Source organism: Myxine glutinosa, chromosome 12 (assembly GCF_964187855.1).
Source record: "Myxine glutinosa chromosome 12, kmMyxGlut1.1, whole genome shotgun sequence".
NCBI lineage: Eukaryota > Metazoa > Chordata > Myxini > Myxiniformes > Myxinidae > Myxine > Myxine glutinosa.
The window spans coordinates 18,739,845-18,756,482 of NC_136272.1; the positions used below are offsets into that span (position 1 = coordinate 18,739,845).

The 16,638-nt window shown below is 44.8% G+C and overlaps 1 protein-coding gene and 1 long non-coding RNA gene across 2 annotated transcripts in view; both read left to right on the top strand.

Annotated features, from left to right (window-relative positions):
* The window catches only part of NDUFAF7 (NADH:ubiquinone oxidoreductase complex assembly factor 7), a 486,324-nt gene that overhangs the window by 324,728 nt on the left and 144,958 nt on the right, over nucleotides 1–16,638 (top strand). The window lies entirely within an intron of this gene.
* LOC137438147 (uncharacterized) lies at nucleotides 6,915–10,523 on the top strand. Its single transcript, XR_010986662.2, has 2 exons — nucleotides 6,915–7,091; nucleotides 9,629–10,523. It is a non-coding gene; the product is annotated as an uncharacterized LOC137438147 (long non-coding RNA).

A 16,638-nucleotide genomic window follows, 5' to 3' on the forward strand; every position in this document is an offset into this window, starting at 1 on the left:
CCGTTCATTCCATTATGAAGGAGGATTTGGGCTTCAGGAGAATCTCAGCGAAGTTCGTACCAAAGCTGCTAACGATTGAGCAGAAGCAACTCCGTTTGGAGATCGCACAGGACATGCTGGAGACTGTGAACAGCGATCCCAGCTTCCTCAACACAGTGATCACTGGCGATGAGTCCTGGGTTTATGGGTACGACCCAGAAACCAAGTTGCAGTCATCACAATGGAAGCATCCAACATCCCCGAGGCCAAAAAAAGCAAGGCAGGTCCGCAGCAATGTCAAAGTCATGCTGACCGTCTTATTCGACTCCAGTGGCGTGGTTCATCACGAGTACGCACCACACGGCACAACCATCACCAAGGAGTATTACCAAGAGGTTCTGCGTCGCCTTCGTGACGCTGTGCGATGCAAACGGCCGGACCTGTGGGCAGCGGGCAATTGGCAGCTCCATCACGATAACGCACCCGCCCATTCTTCACATTTGATACAGAGTTTCTTGGCCAAACACAACACACCTGTGCTTCGTCAGGCTCCCTACTCTCCCGACATGGCTCTGTGTGACTTCTGGCTTTTCTCCAAGCTGAAAATGCCCCTGAAAGGGACCAGATTTCAGTCCAGAGAAGACATCATGTGGAATGCGACGGACCAGCTGCGCGCCATCCCAAAAGAGGCGTTCCAGCGCTGCTTCCGACAGTGGCAGAACCGTTGGGAGAAGTGTGTGGCAGCCCAAGGGGACTACTTTGAAGGAGATTAGTGTAAGTTTGTTGTATCTGGATACGAGTATCTTTTATGAACAAAGGTCGGATACTTTTTGAACACACCTCGTATATATATATATATATATATATATATATATATATATATATTATATATATATATATTATATATATATATCTGCAACTGCATGCACTGTCCAGACCCAAGAGCTCTTAAATGAGGTATCATTCAGCATTACATGTGCTGTGGTTTACCCCGTACAGGCACAATCATACAACTTGCGCATATATATTGTTGCGGATATGAGGACTGTATTTTTTGGATTGTGTGTATTATGATTATTGCTCGAGTCTGGCCCCTCCTGCCTCCAGTGTTGTGTAAAGGTCAAAGGGCGTTCCGGTAGTTAATTCCATAAAGCATCCATTGAAGGACACTATAAAACCCTTGTTCAGTAGCTTATATCTTTATTATGTGTTTTAGGGTAAGGCCTTGTCTTCCATTAAAATGACACTCCATTGCACCAAGTGAAATAGATAGATTCCCTTCATTCCCATTCCCAAAACCTCCATTTCCCCTTTCGTCATGGCCAAGCCTCAATTTGCAATTACATCCCCTCCAAAGCCGCCATTGAACATGTGCTCGGGTCGGGGAAGAAAGGCGTGCCCGCCCGTCGTCATCAAGGGCGGAGCCAGAGGATCGCGCGACCAACCATGGCCGAGGTGAGCACACCGATGGGCGTGTCCTGAAGGCCGGCGGCTTAATCGCCGGAGGCATTATAAAAGCGCGGGCGCAAGAGTGATAAGGAGGGAGTCGTCAGAGCAAAGCTGCGTAGAGAGGTCCATGACAAGAGAGGTCCATGACAAAGAGAGGTCCATGACAAAGAGAGGTCCATGACAAAGAGAGGTCCATGACAAAGAGAGGTCCATGACAAGAGTGGCGGTTGCATCCACAGCAGCTTGAGCCACCGAAACTGCATCCCCAGCAGCTTGAGCCACCGAAACTGCAGCCACAGCAGCGTGGGGCCTGGACGGCAGTTTGGAGCAGGGCCGCGAAGGAACGGCGGCTGCCCAACGCACCGATCGTGCTGCAGGACCCGTTGGACCTCCCTCTCCAGCCATCCACCTGCCATTCCTATCATCATTCCCCGTGTAAGTGTGTTCGTAGTCTGTCTTTTGTCTTGTCCCTGGGAATAAGTTAAGCCTGTTAGATAAGCTAGTATTTTCACTGTGTCTCTAAAAGCTTCTGTAAATTATTTTATTATCTTTCCTTCTCCTTGGCTTCTTTGAGCCTGTAAATAGTAATAAATAGTAATCGTATTTCAAACCTTTTTTTGCCTTCGTCTTCCTCTTCTTCACATCCGTGTCGTCTTTGTCTTTTCCCTCATTGAATAGCTGTGGCGCGATCTGGCCAACGTTTGGGGATCGGGTTAGTCGGGGAAAAACTGTTCGGCCGCTGTGCCTCCGCTCGGTAAACAACATCTTATCCGCGGACTGTAACAATATATATATATCTATATATATATATATATATATATATATATATATATATATATATATATATATATATATATATATATATATATATACAGTGATCCCTCGTTTATCGCGGGGGTTACGTTCCAGAACCCCCTGCGATAGACGAAAATCCGCGAAGTAGCGACCATATTTTTATTTTATTATTTATATATATTTTAAAGCTTTATGACCCTCCCCACACTCTTATTAACCTTTCCCACACTCTTATTAACCTTTCCCATACTCTTATAAACACTTCCTATACTCTTAAACACTTTTTACACTCTTAAACATACGTAATTTTAACAACATATAAAATTCTAATGGGTACTCACCATTGAAGATACTGTAGCGACCCATGGGTTCCCCAAGCAAGACCAGCATCAGAATCTCCTTGCTCCAGCCGGTGACGTCACCGGCGGGGATCCGCGGCGCAAGAGTGGCTGGTCACGTGACCACCAAAGCGTGTCGCGCGTGCGGGTATAATCAGCTACACCTGTTGATCACGTGACCACCGAAGCACGTCACGCTTGAGAGGCGTGGCTTTCGGTTTCTGGTTGTGCTTTATAATGCAGCCTGATAAACGGGCTTTTCAGTGTTCCCGAGTTGGTTTTGAGAATAAATATCTTCTCGGACGAGTTTGTGTCTTGCCCGTCATTTCGTCCGTATCAAGCAAGAGCCCCGGCTCTTCAATACTACAACTTGCGTGATGAGGATGATGATGAATTAGCTGTGCAGTACTGATGACGATGAAGGTGATGACGATGATGAATGTACTGCACAGCCAGAAAGAGCATTACAGTTACCCATTACGTGGGTAACTAGCGCAAGTGGAAGCTGCCGCATCTGCGTTTTCCATACGTACGACTCTTTGTCTCTCCTTCTACTGTACACTATGTACAGTATTTTATTTCTTGTAATATGTTTTAATAACTGTATTTTTCTTATTTTTTTACGTTTTTTAATTTTTTAGGCTAGAAAATGCTTATTTTACCACAAAAATATTTAAAATAATAGTATATAAAAATACATTTATACCGCAAAATCCCGCGATATAGCGAAAAATCCGCGATATAATTTTACATATACTAGCGAGAAAAACCCGCGATGTACCGAAGCCGCGAAAAGTGAACCGCGATATAGCGAGGGACGACTGTATATATATATATATATATATATATATATATATATATATATATATATATTGCTACGGTTTTGAGATTGGCACATTGAAGTCATTAAAGGTTAAAGGGTTGCCCCCCATAGTTAGTCGTACGAACAACATAAAGGCCCATCTGTAGTATAGCTATGTCTTAGTATGTGTAAGAATAGGCCATTCCCCCTCTTAGTGCCTGCGTTGTGTAAAGACAGGAAATTAGGCTTTACTTGCCACCGATTTCCCAGCCACCCTAGCCTCGATCCAGTTTGTTAAGCATTGGCTGCCCACTAGTCGAGTAACACGAGGTAGGCCTGAGAAGGAGGAGCGCGGGGTCGGGGTGTGGGCGGCGTTGAGAACGGGAGCGGCAGAAGGCGATGACGGTAAGAGCCACCAGCCAATCAGGGCTCTAGCGGCATGGCGTGAGAGGGCGTGGTGAGGCGCGTCTGGTGAGTTCGAGAAGGTTTGCGGGGCGTGCCTATATAAGGCGCTGCGCACAGCCCTCAAAAGGACTTGAGGGGGTTTGCTCGTTGTGAAAGGACTTACGAGCAGGACTTGAACGGCGGTGGCGAAAGGATTCGGACTCGCAAGATACGTGGGTTGTTTGAGGACTTGCGCAGAGAGAGAGAAGAAGAGGCGTTGAACTGTACCAAGTACGCGGGCGCAGCCAGGCGCGCCGGTAACGCATATTGCGTTTTTCACCCACGCGAGTAAGCGCGGCCATAGCCGCAAGTGAATAACCGCCAGCCGCGTCAAAGTCCGCTCCCTACCAATTCGCCCCGTGATAACTCGCGCCGTTTAGACGACACGCAGAGAGCTCCTGCCTTCACCTACTCCAAAGGACGTGCCGGGGACCGGAGAGAACTGCACGAGAGCCATCCCTGGGCGAGCTGGTGAACATCGTCCTGCCATCTGCAATCCCCGTGTGAGTGTGTGTGTGAAACGGGCCCGTGTCATTGGGATTAAAAATAAGACTGTATAAGCTGTGCTGTGTCTCTGCATCCTGTACTGTAAATACGTGCAGTAGTAATTAAACCATTTGTTCTTCCTTTCTTCTCAATTCGATCGTCTTTGTGATTTCGCCATTGACTAAGCGTGGTACGAATAAGAACCGCTTGAATCGGGGTCTAGTAAGTGATAACGGCGCGGATCGCATATACGCAACCGCTTGGCGTATCAACACACGTGGTTCGTGCGGGGCTTATCTCCTCGCTTCAGCGCAGCGTGAGTATTTAGGTAATAGCGAATTTGGTCCTGATACCCTATTTCGCGCTGTCTGGAAGGGACGTCATAGGTCCCGGGTCGCGCCAGGTCAGTCAAAGACAAGGGGACTAATCCCCCCTTGGTCAGGGGAGAAGGCCGGCGGCAGATCCGCAACAATACACACACACACACACACACACACACACACACACACACACACACACACACACACACACACACACACACACACACACACACACACACACACACACACACACACACACACACTGAAAACCCTCAAAGTCGGCACAACCGCCATCGTGTGACCCTTAATCCTCCTGTCAGGTTTGGTTGAGATGGGATAAGTAACAACCGAATGTATTGTGGACAGACACCAAATTGTGATGTTGACGATGACGATGACGATGTTGATGATGAAGAAGAATAATAATCTGGAAACACAGCAAATGGTCCTTGTTAAACTCCCAAAATCAGGCTTAATATCCACCTGTACTCTCAGCAGAAAAACCTGTTCAATCCCACCTTTCCTCCAGAACTAGAACCACCATCTCACGTCAACCACCCCACCTCCACCACATTATTTATACCCCCATTAACCCAACCTAACTCAATAATCTTACTTGCGCTTGCAGGTTACCGTTTTCTCCCCTACTCTTAAAATGAATTACCTTGCTCGTTTTGTCCACCTGTTGTCCCATACCTCACTTCACTCATCTGTGTGCTTCCATTTTGTGTACAATTTGTTTTCCAAATGTCTACAAAGCGTTTGTCAAGCATCGAAATCCACGACCAGAACTTTTGGTGGGGACCTGTTCCTGTTGAGGAGTGGTCCCACCATTGCACGACCTTGCATTCTGGCTCTTCGGCCTCGTCGGTGTGCGTTTGATGGACCATGTGGTGATGTACTTCAGCCTTCGGGCTGTGGTACAGGTGCGCCTAAGATTGTTCTTACCTGTTTCAACGGCTTCAGCCATAGGGATCAGAACCTTTTAAACTGCACAAATGTACATTGTGGAAAAGGTCGTACACCTGCCATTAACAAACACACTGTGGCCGTTGAAGAGGTTGTAATAGCAGTTGACAGAAAATAAGTAAATTAAAAGACAACTCGTCTGGAAACGAACGATACGATATAAAATCGCAACACGATGTCGTCAAAGCAGAGGGTTTAAACCCCCAGAAGCAACCATCACCACAAGCCATGAACTCACCCGAATCCGAGACTTTATTCTTCTTTATAATCCAAGTCTTCTTTTTCTACTCGTCTTCCCCGCTCTCCGCACCTGTCTGCGTCGCCTCACAGCACGATCTCTTGCGAAAGGTCTTCCTCAGTTCATGCACCTGTTTCTAACGCCTCCAACTTTACTTCTGCCTTTGTCATGTTTTGAGAACTACACGTAATGCTGACGCACTCGTTGATACTGAAGCCGCCTCTCCGAGGGCGAGAACCGATAATTTGTCTGTTTTTGTTACGCCCACACAGCGACAGCGACCCCTCACGCTACTTCCGCCAAGACATTATTTAATTGTAGCCGTTTGACATCTATCGCAGCCATTCCTACATATTTCCTTCATATTCTTATTTTCTTTGATACCCTTAATTTGTTTTATTTTGTTTCTTTGGTTCTTGCAGTTATTGTTCAAGTAACTAAATATGGGCACTGTAATTAAGATAGACGAATTCGAGGTGTATAGCAACAATACTATTAGCTTCATTGGCACTCTCAATTAAAATGCCTGTGACAGTCGATGTTGAAATTTTTACAACACATTAATACAAATAACACAAAAATATTTACTGTGCTTAGTTATATTATGATTAAATAATTATCATGGATGCAATCATCAGCAGAGTTAATTTTCTGTTATTTTTCCGCTTTTTTACAATTTAGAATTTCGGACCAAGGTCCAAAGTATTAAAACGTAAACCGTTCTAAAGTAAACTTTTGGGGCCAACGCGGTTCTTCATGGGATTTATATTTACATGCACCATTACATAATGAATATATACTTGGACGTTTTTATGAAAATAAATACGTTTGTCATGATGCTCCTAGCAGTAATTCATATAGGCACTAAATATATTTTTCTAACTTTTAGTTTGAAAGGCTAATTTAGGGCATTAACATAATTGTAGGCTTATGGTATGTCCGCTAGCTCAGGTGACGTTTCTCCCTCTCACTTGCTACAAGTCATATAATTTAAGGTTAAGGTTCCAACTTACAATATGGTATATGAAGTGCAATGAAAATGTATAATAACTCAATAATATGTGGTTGTAAATTTAGTTTTCTTCTCAAAGAACGGTTTGTTATAAAGTGACTTGATGTTATGACGTTTTTCAGCGATGGCGGAGGTCTGGTTTTCCGTATTTCGGTACGCGGTGGTGACAGCACAGCTTTTCGCCACCATTGGGATCACATATTATTTATTCAAGCGTGATTGGCATGCGTCTCCGCAGTCTGAAGTTCCCATATTGCAGGTGAACCACGCAAGATGCAGTGTGAAAACTTGTGCAAAATCCCCATCCCTTCAGGCTTCACCGAGCCTCTTCTCCCAACGCCTTACTCATCTTGTCCTCGCAACTCTCTCATCTCATCCTGTCCTCGCAACTCTCTCATCTCATCCTGTCCTCGCAACTCTCTCATCTCATCCTGTCCTCGCAACTCTCTCATCTCATCCTGTCCTCGCAACTCTCTCATCTCATCCTGTCCTCGCAACTCTCATCTCATCCTGTCCTCGCAACTCTCATCTCATCCTGTCCTCGCAACTCTCTCATCTCATCCTGTCCTCGCAACTCTCTCATCTCGTCCTGTTCTCGCAACTCTCATCTCATCCTGTCCTCGCAACTCTCTCATCTCATCCTGTTCTCGCAACTCTCTCACCTCATCCTGTTCTCGCAACTCTCTCATCTCATCCTGTTCTCGCAACTCTCATCTCATCCTGTCCTCGCAACTCTCTCATCTCATCCTGTCCTCGCAACTCTCATCTCATCCTGTCCTCGCAACTCTCTCATCTCATCCTGTCCTCGCAACTCTCTCATCTCATACTGTTCTCGCAACTCTCTCATCTCATCCTGTTCTCGCAACTCTCTCATCTCATCCTGTTCTCGCAACTCTCTCATCTCATCCTGTTCTTGCAACTCTCATCTCATCCTGTCCTCGCAACTCTCTCATCTCCTGTTCTCGCAACTCTCTCATCTCATCTTGTCCTCGCAACTCTCTCATCTCATCCTGTTCTCGCAACTCTCTCATCTCATCCTGTTCTCGCAACTCTCTCATCTCATCCTGTCCTCACAACTCTCTCATCTCATCCTGTCCTCGCAACTCTCTCATCTCATCCTGTCCTCGCAACTCTCTCATCTCATCCTGTCCTTGCAACTCTCTCATCTCATCCTGTCCTCGCAACTCTCTCATCTCATCCTCTTCTCCCAACTCTCACCTCATCCTCTTCTCCCAACTCTCACCTCATCCTCATCTCCCAACTCTCACCTCATCCTCATCTCCCAACTCTCACCGCATCATCTTCTCCCAACTCTCACCTCATCATCTTCTCCAAACTCTCACCTCATCTTCTCACAACTCTCACCTCATCTTCTCACAACTCTCACCTCATCATCTTCTCCCAACTCTCACCTCATCATCTTCTCCCAACTCTCACCTCATCATCTTCTCCCAACTCTCCCACCTCATCATCTTCTCCCAACTCTCACACATCATCTTCTCCCAACTCTCACCTCATCATCTTCTCCCAACTCTCACCTCATCATCTTCTCCCAACTCTCACCCCATCCTCTTCTCCCAACTCTCTCCTCATCCTCTTCTTTCAACTCCCTCTTCCTAATCTTCTCTCAACTCTCCCTTCGTCGTCCTCTTCTCCCAACTCTCTCACCTCATCGTCTCCTCCCAACTCTCACCTCATCGTCTTCTAACTCTCTCACCTCATCATCTTCTCCCAACTCTCACCCCATCCTCTTCTCTCAACTCCCCCTTCTTCATCCTCTTCTCTCAACTATCCCTTCTTCATCCTCTTCTCTCAACTCTCCCTTCTTCATCCTCTTCTCTCAACTTTCCCTTCTTCATCCTCTTCTCTCAACTTTCCCTTCTTCATCCTCTTCTCTCAACTTTCCCTTCTTCATCCTCTTCTCTCAACTTTCCCTTCTTCATCCTCTTCTCTCAACTTTCCCTTCTTCATCCTCTTCTCTCAACTCCGCCTTCTTCATCCTCTTCTCTCAACTTTCCCTTCTTCATCCTGTTCTCTCAACTCCCCCTTCTTCATCCTCTTCTCTCAACTCCGCCTTCTTCATCCTCTTCTCTCAACTCCCCCTTCTTCATCCTCTTCTCTCAACTCCCCCTTCTTCATCCTCTTCTCTCAACTTTCCCTTCTTCATCCTCTTCTCTCAACTCCCCCTTCGTCCTCGTCTCTCAACTCCCGCCTCCATCTTCTTCTCTCAATTCGTACATCTTCCATATTCTTCTCTCAATTCCTACCTCCTCATCCTCTTCTCTCAACCCTCTCCCCCCACCTCCTCCAACCTCCCCCCCCCCACCTCCCCCCCCCCCACCTCCCCACCTCCCCACCTCCCCACCTTCCCACCTCCCCACCTCCCCACCACCTCACCCTCTTCTCTCAATTTGAATAGAGTAACTGCACACAGTGGTTTACACTTTTCTCATGATGCTGCAGGATCTTTAATGTCCACAACCTAAATTCAGACGGGACAGCTGGTTTTCCAACCTGCTCCGAAGGAAGGTGTGCTCTGAGATTATAGCGCCCTCAGCTGGCATTGCACAAGGGTGAGAGTGTTAATGGGATGGTTCCACATGGAACCATATCCTACTAACTGGGCTTGACTGCTTGGCTTGTGGAATCAGGTGCATTTTGAGCCAATAGGTTATGGATATCGAGGGCATTGAGGTCTCCCCTATCTCTCTCCCCTCTCCCCCTTTTCTCCCCTACCTGTCCTTTGAGTTTGAGAAGTAAGTGCGTGCAAGTAACTGGTGTTCATGTGTTTTCCAGCCTGTACAAAAGTTCCCACGGATGAATCCGGCAATGCAAGGCGACAAAAGAACATCTTGAAGATGATGAAGAAGCCAGTGAAGAATGGTTCTTGGCGTCCTCATTGCCACAAGTGAATGGACTTGTCTGGAATCGGGCAGATTGTCGTGCATTTCCCTTTCCATTTGCACTTCTGTGCTATCCAAAACTACCTGTTTTTACTCATCTGTCATGTCCAAAACTGTTCTTCTGGTCATAAAAACCTGAGGCACATTTTTTAAACCTTAAGAGCCTGTTGGTATTTTGAAGAAATAATTATTTTCCATTTTTCTGTGGGGGCCTAAAACATCTCCATTATAGATGGAGATGTTTTAGAACCACAAACCACGTTCTTTAATGGATCTAAAACATCTAAAATGAACCAGGTTTGGGATTAATTCATATTACCTTTTACAAAGGCTTAGGCACTATAGGGCGATTTGAAGAAAAATCCAATTTTCAAAAGTCATTTTTTTGGCCTCAGGCACTCACAGATGAATCTCTGAAGGTTTATCGAAGATCCGTTCAGCCATCTCGGAGAAAAATGGTGACACAGGTAGACAAACATTTCTCTTGTTAGTAGAGATGGGCGCAACAGACCTTGTGCTTTGGCCTCATTGTAGGAGAAGCAAATAATGTCTAGATTGGCTTTAGATTACGCAGAAACCAAGAGAGACAGATGTGATGCTGGGGTGCCAGCCTATAGGGGAAAGTATGAGTACCCTATTGAGCCTGAAGGCTTTGAGTAGTTGTAATTTTTAATGAATGACTTTCAATGATGGAGAATGCCATGTCTGCTGCTGCCTTTGGATGATGGCTTTGCTATATGGCCAGATCAGACCCTTTTGTCAATAAAATGTCATTTTATTTCCATGTAGACGGTTTTGTTTTACTTCTGGTATCTTGCACTGGTTGAAGCTGGTAACCGAGAAGAAAAAAAAACTCCAATCTGATGAGCCCAAAGGATATATAGACAGGTCAATATACAACCAGAACAGCCGTACCCCAAAAAAATTGCAAATTTTAGTTTTATTGCATTTCCTTATATTTTAAGACTTACTTAGGAACATATCAAAAGTTGGACAGAAATGGACCATGGGAAAGTAAAAATTTTTGACATGATAAAAATGTCACAAAACCATGCACGATTCACTACGTCGAAAACGTCTTTGGTTTTTTATTTTTGTTTCTTTTTGTTTATATAAATTAATTTGTTCCACTGAGACCAGCTGCAAAGGCAACATTTTATAACACTTGTTTCGTGTCTTTAACAATGTTTACATCTGCTACCTGACACATGTCTTTAACAATATGACCTCCCAGCATGTAGGCTAATGACCTAATTCCTCACTGGTAGTTGTGCAGCTTGACTGAGTAACAACTCCACATGAATGAGTTAATTACACCTAATTAGGACTCAATTGGACAACGTTGTATGGTAAACATTGGAGATACAATACAATACAACCAAGGAGATACAGTACAATACAACCAAGGCCAAGGCAGTAGCAAAAAGACAGGTAGGCCTATGCATACAAATGCCCCATATATTCTACATGTATTTTGTACTCCTACAACTGTAGTGTATGATGGTATTTATTTTCCAGGTTCTAGAGTTGTGGGGATGCATATTTATTTAATAGGAATGGGACCAGTTGATTGGGGGAAGGGGGGGGGGGGGGGGGTTCTACCAGTATGTTTTTCTTCTGGACTATACATATCTTTTCCTGGTGCACCTTGTGACTAAGCAACAGAGCCCTTGTATATAATTCATTTCAGATGCAGAAAGCAATGGGATGACCACTATGCAGATTATTCCATAGTATGTTTCCTCCTAATATATATCTTACATAAATATCTCAGTTTCAGGGGCGGAGAATGCTCTGATGGCATTCAATGTATATGGCCAATGTAAATTGACTGCATGCTTCTAAAAGATCTCATTTTTGTATTTTCAGAGATAGAAAATGAACTCTTTATATGGTAAAGAGACCTGCCCTTTATGCCAAAGGGGATTGGACTGTGAGGAAACAGTATCAGTTCGTGAGAAAGGAGCAGAAGGCATCAACCGTGCAAGTGCCGAAAGGGGTGTTGACATCAGAATTCTAGCTGGTACCAGTGTTCACAAATCATGCCGAGTGAATCACATAAACAAAAAGGACATTGCTTTAACCAAGAAGGATCATGCGGAATCAGGTCCATCAGTCAAGAGGAGTGCTCGCATTTCCCTGGGACCATATGACAGTAAAACACATTGCCTTTTCTGCGGCACTGAAGTTAAGGAAGAGGGTTATAGATCTATAGGTTATAGAAGCACAATAGATCCAGCGTTACTATTCCAGAGGTTCTTAGTGGTGTCACAGACGGGATATCTCCAGATAGGTGAAGTGATGAAATATGAACTCTGCCCATACCCAATGTCTCTTTTTGAGGCAAAAAACATCCTGCGCCAGCCAGCCAAACTGATAGACAGCTCAAAGGTGTTCTGTAAACCACAGCAGAGTCAGGATGTTATTGAAACTGCAGGCTGCAGAGCAATGGTGGCATTGTTTGAAGCAAATCAGAACGACTCATTGGCATCGATCAGATACAACATTCTCTGCAAAAAGGTTGCAAGGGCTAAGGCATTTGTCACTCCTGAAAGACTGCCACCCACATCCGCTGCCTGCAAGTTTCATTCTCTGCGGACCTATTACCAGGTAATGGAATGGATGGGCCTTTGTTGTGGAATGGAGCCAACGGAGTGGGGATGGAAGGTAGAAGGAGGAAAACTTGTTCCAGTGATGACAGACAAAAGCCCTGCTCCAGACATACTACTTCAGATGATTCACTGCAACTGTTCAGGGGGGTGCAAAACACTAAGGTGTTCATGTAGGAAGCATGGATTAGAGTGCACCAGTGCATGTGGACATTGCCAGGACAGCAACTGTGACAATATGAGTGTTGAACCAGACATAGAGGAGGAGGAGGAGGACGATGAAACTGGAATCTAAGACTAGAAGGCATATGGTACTTCCACATGTGTCAAAATTGTCCAATTTTTTATATGTTGCTTTCCATGTCATAGACTGGCAGAAACAATCAAAGAACATATATTTGTGCAAATATTTACTTTAAATTGCGAATGGTCTCAGGATTAGCACTGCATAAACTACCAGCAACGATCATAATACAAATATTGGTGCAAAATTAACTTTAAATTGTTAGTGGTCTGATGATTATCAGTCAATTTTTTTACGTTTTATCTGCCGGCAGCCATCTTGTTTTCTGACGTCACTGAGGGACTTTCCCATGCGTCAAAATTGTCCAACTTTTAATATGTTGTCTTCCACTTCATAAACTACTAGAAATAAGCATAAAACAAAAATTTGCAATTTTTTTGGGGTCAGGCAGTATATTGACCCGTCTAATAGTCAGGTTCACTATGTTAACAAATATAATTTCGTTCAAAAATTTGGGAGATTAGCAAACCTGTACATTTTTGGAGTCAGAGCATGGAGAATCCGAAAATCAATGTCACTTGCACAGACACATGCGTGGCCGCCATTTTGGATTTTCAAAATGGCCGCCATAAAATACATATTTTGCGTGATCTCACTCCCTTCAATCCCACTCCTCCCTCCAGGTCTTTAAAACAGCTGTTCACCACCATCTCTTATCTTCCCCCATCCAAAACCTTGATCTTTTCTACCCCCGCTAATTCACCCCAGATCCACCTTGTTTGAAATTCCAACTTCTTTCCTGGAAGTCCTGGCAGTGTCCATATGTTTTATACCTCTCCCACCGCCCCCTTCCCACGCCCCCCCCCCCAAAGCCCTCGCCCTCTCTCAGATCTCTCGATGTCTCCATGTCTCTCGGTCCCTGCTCTCAAATGTTGTGTTTGCGTCCTTCCCCCTCTCTCCCCATCTTGTCTACCGCTCCCTATGTTATATGTTTTATGTGTCGGTTTGTCTTTCTGTGTGATTAATGTTCGCTCTTTCACGAGCCTCGATCTTGTATACAAAAAAAAAAAAAAAAAAAAAAAAAAAATCTCGGCTTCCAGTCGACCTAGAAACTTAATTAAATATGCTAATCCTATGTTGTCTGGGTCAAGGAATCCAATAAAGGCCTCAAAATAGTGCTCAGGATTATAGAAAAGCAACAAACAAAGGTAATTGAAAACCATTGTCTTTATATTTGTGATACTAGGGCATGCCCGTACTATATATATATCTAAAATTATATCCCCCCCCTCTATTTACATGAAATGGTTTGGTCCATTCGCAAAGCCAAAGCGAACGGCTTGCGAGTACGGTGACTAATCCCCCCCCCCCCTCTATTTACATGAAATGGTTTGGTCCAAAGCGAACGGCTTGCGAGTACGGTGACAATCCCCCCCCTCTATTTACATGAAATGGTTTGGTCCAAAGCGAACGGCTTGCGGAGTTTGGTAAAGAAATCGCCATAGCGTGCACAAACGCGCAGGAAAGCGAAAGAATCGCAAATTAGTTTTAATTAGTTTTAAAACATAGTTTAACGCCAACATAGTTTGCCAACGTGAAATAAATGAATACGCTCTCAAATGTGCCGTCCGAGGCAGAGTCTGTTCGCCACGTTCGGCACACGTGATAGCTCGCTGCTCTCTGATTGGTTGAATCGTTTTTTGGACATAGCTCGGTAACTACTTCTCCGATTAATATGAAACCTTGAAAAGGCACATCCTCAGGTCCCCAGCAATATATCTGGCAAGTTTCAATTAGATCGGACCCGTGGTTGTCGAGAAACAGCGGTCACAGACACACAGAGATTACTGGAATTATAGATAGACTAGGGCATGCCCGTACGTGGGTGCCCGTTCCTTGCCAAAAATAAATAAATAACGCTACCCGTACGCTCTACCCCGCCCGTACGCCTGTAAACAAAAAAAACAACGCTCTTCGCTTCCGCCCTTCGCTCTGACTGAATTGGGAGAAATAATGCGCATAAGAAATCGAGAAATTATTATTTTCTCCGGAAGAAATCGAATTACGAACCGTAATGGCGCACGCGCTCGGCTCGGCTCGCTCTCACATCGGCCACGCCTACGCAACAACGCGTTCTGTGATTGGCTGCCGGAAGTGCAGTCTTCACTGTCCGGAAGGTCGCAAATCGCAGTTACGATGAATCGCAAATTAGTTTTAATTAGTTTTAAAACATAGTTTAACGGCAACATAGTTTTCCAACGTGAAATAAATGAATACGCTCTCAAATGTGCCGTCCGAGGCAGAGTCTGTTCGCCACGTTCGGCACACGTGATAGCTCGCTGCTCTCTGATTGGTTGAATCGTTTTTTGGACATAGCTCGGTAACTACTTCTCCGATTAATATGAAACCTTGAAAAGGCACATCCTCGGGTCCCCAGCAATATACCTGGCAAGTTTCAAGTATATCGGACCCGTGGTTGTCGAGAAACAGCGGTCACAGACATACAGACATACAAACATACAAACATACAAACATACACACAGAGATTACTGGAATTATAGATAGATAACTGTATAAGAGAATACATGATTTTGCAAGTCCTTTGAAGTTATAGGTATGGGTTTATAAAGCAAGAAAGCAGCCTTGTTAGTATCAGATTGAACTATAAGTCCTATACACAGGATCTACTAGGTCTATACCGTTCAGGAATATGCTCTTACAGATCTTCATCACTGTCCTGAGTGTCATTTTCACAAAGGTGTCGACGCAAATGCCAACATTAATTTTTGGATTCCTCACGCTCTGAATATTCCAAAAATGTATAGTTTTGCTAATCTCCAAAATTTTTGAACGAAAAAACATAGTGAACCTAACTAATAAAACAGCTCTCCTTTTTTTTTTTTTTTTTTTTTGTATACAAGATCGAGGTTCGTGAAAGAGCTAACATTAATCACACAAAAAGTAAAACCGACACACAAAACACAAAAAATAAGGGGAGCGGCAGACAAGATGGGGAGCTCTGAGTCTCCAGTCTCCAAGGTTAGCAGAGCAGGACACAAACACAACATTTGAGAGCAGGGACAACGGGAGAAATGTGGGAGAGGGAGGGCTTTGGGGGAGATGGGAGAGGTATAAAACATATGAACACTGCAAGGATTTCCAGGAAAGAAGTTGGAATTTCAAAAAAAAAAAAAAAAGTATGGGGTGAATTAGCGGGGGTAGAAAAGATCAAGGTTTTGGATGGGGGAAGATAGGAGATGGTGGTGAACAGCTGTTTTAAAGACCTGGAGGGAGGAGTGGGATTGAAGGGAGTGAGGGAGTTTGTTCCAGAGGCGGGAGAAAAGGGGAATGAAAGAGTGAAGGTGAGCAGAGAGCCTAGATTTTGGCAGTTTAACCATAAGAGGGTTGCAGGCAGATCTTGTGCGACCTGAAGGAATATTGGGGGGACAGAGCACAGATAGAGCTGGGGGAGCAAGGCCGGAGAGGAGTCGGTAGAAGACAGAAAGACCACCAACCTGCCTGCGGTAAGTGAGTGAAAGGCCCTCGGAGTTAACTTCATCGCAGGAGATTCCAATGACTGAAAGCTTTGGTTTCAACAGCGTGAAGCCAAGCTAGGTGTGAGGAGGAGCACCAGCCCAGAGGGGGGAACAGTATTCCAATGAGCTGCGGTTGAAAGCCTTGTATGTGGTGAGGAGCTCAGGTGTGCCAAGGAAGGACTTCGCAGGAGTAGTATATACAGATCAGTGCTGGTGCGCCATCAAGCCAAAACAGTCTCTATATAGCCCAAAAATGAGTCCTCCAGGGCAAAGGGGGGCATTAAGCTCCAGGGGGCATTAGGCTCCACTACATTGTAAATCTTGAATACCTAATGCATTTTCAATGTAGTGGAGCCTAATGCCCCCTGGAGCTTAATGCCCCCCTTTGCCCTATCCTTTGAGCACCTGTACCTGCAGGTAGCCACCCATTCTCTAGAATACATTTTCTTGTCAATTCGCATGATAGGCATAAATATTTAAATCGGTAGATTTTAAACAATGTACAGTACTTGTG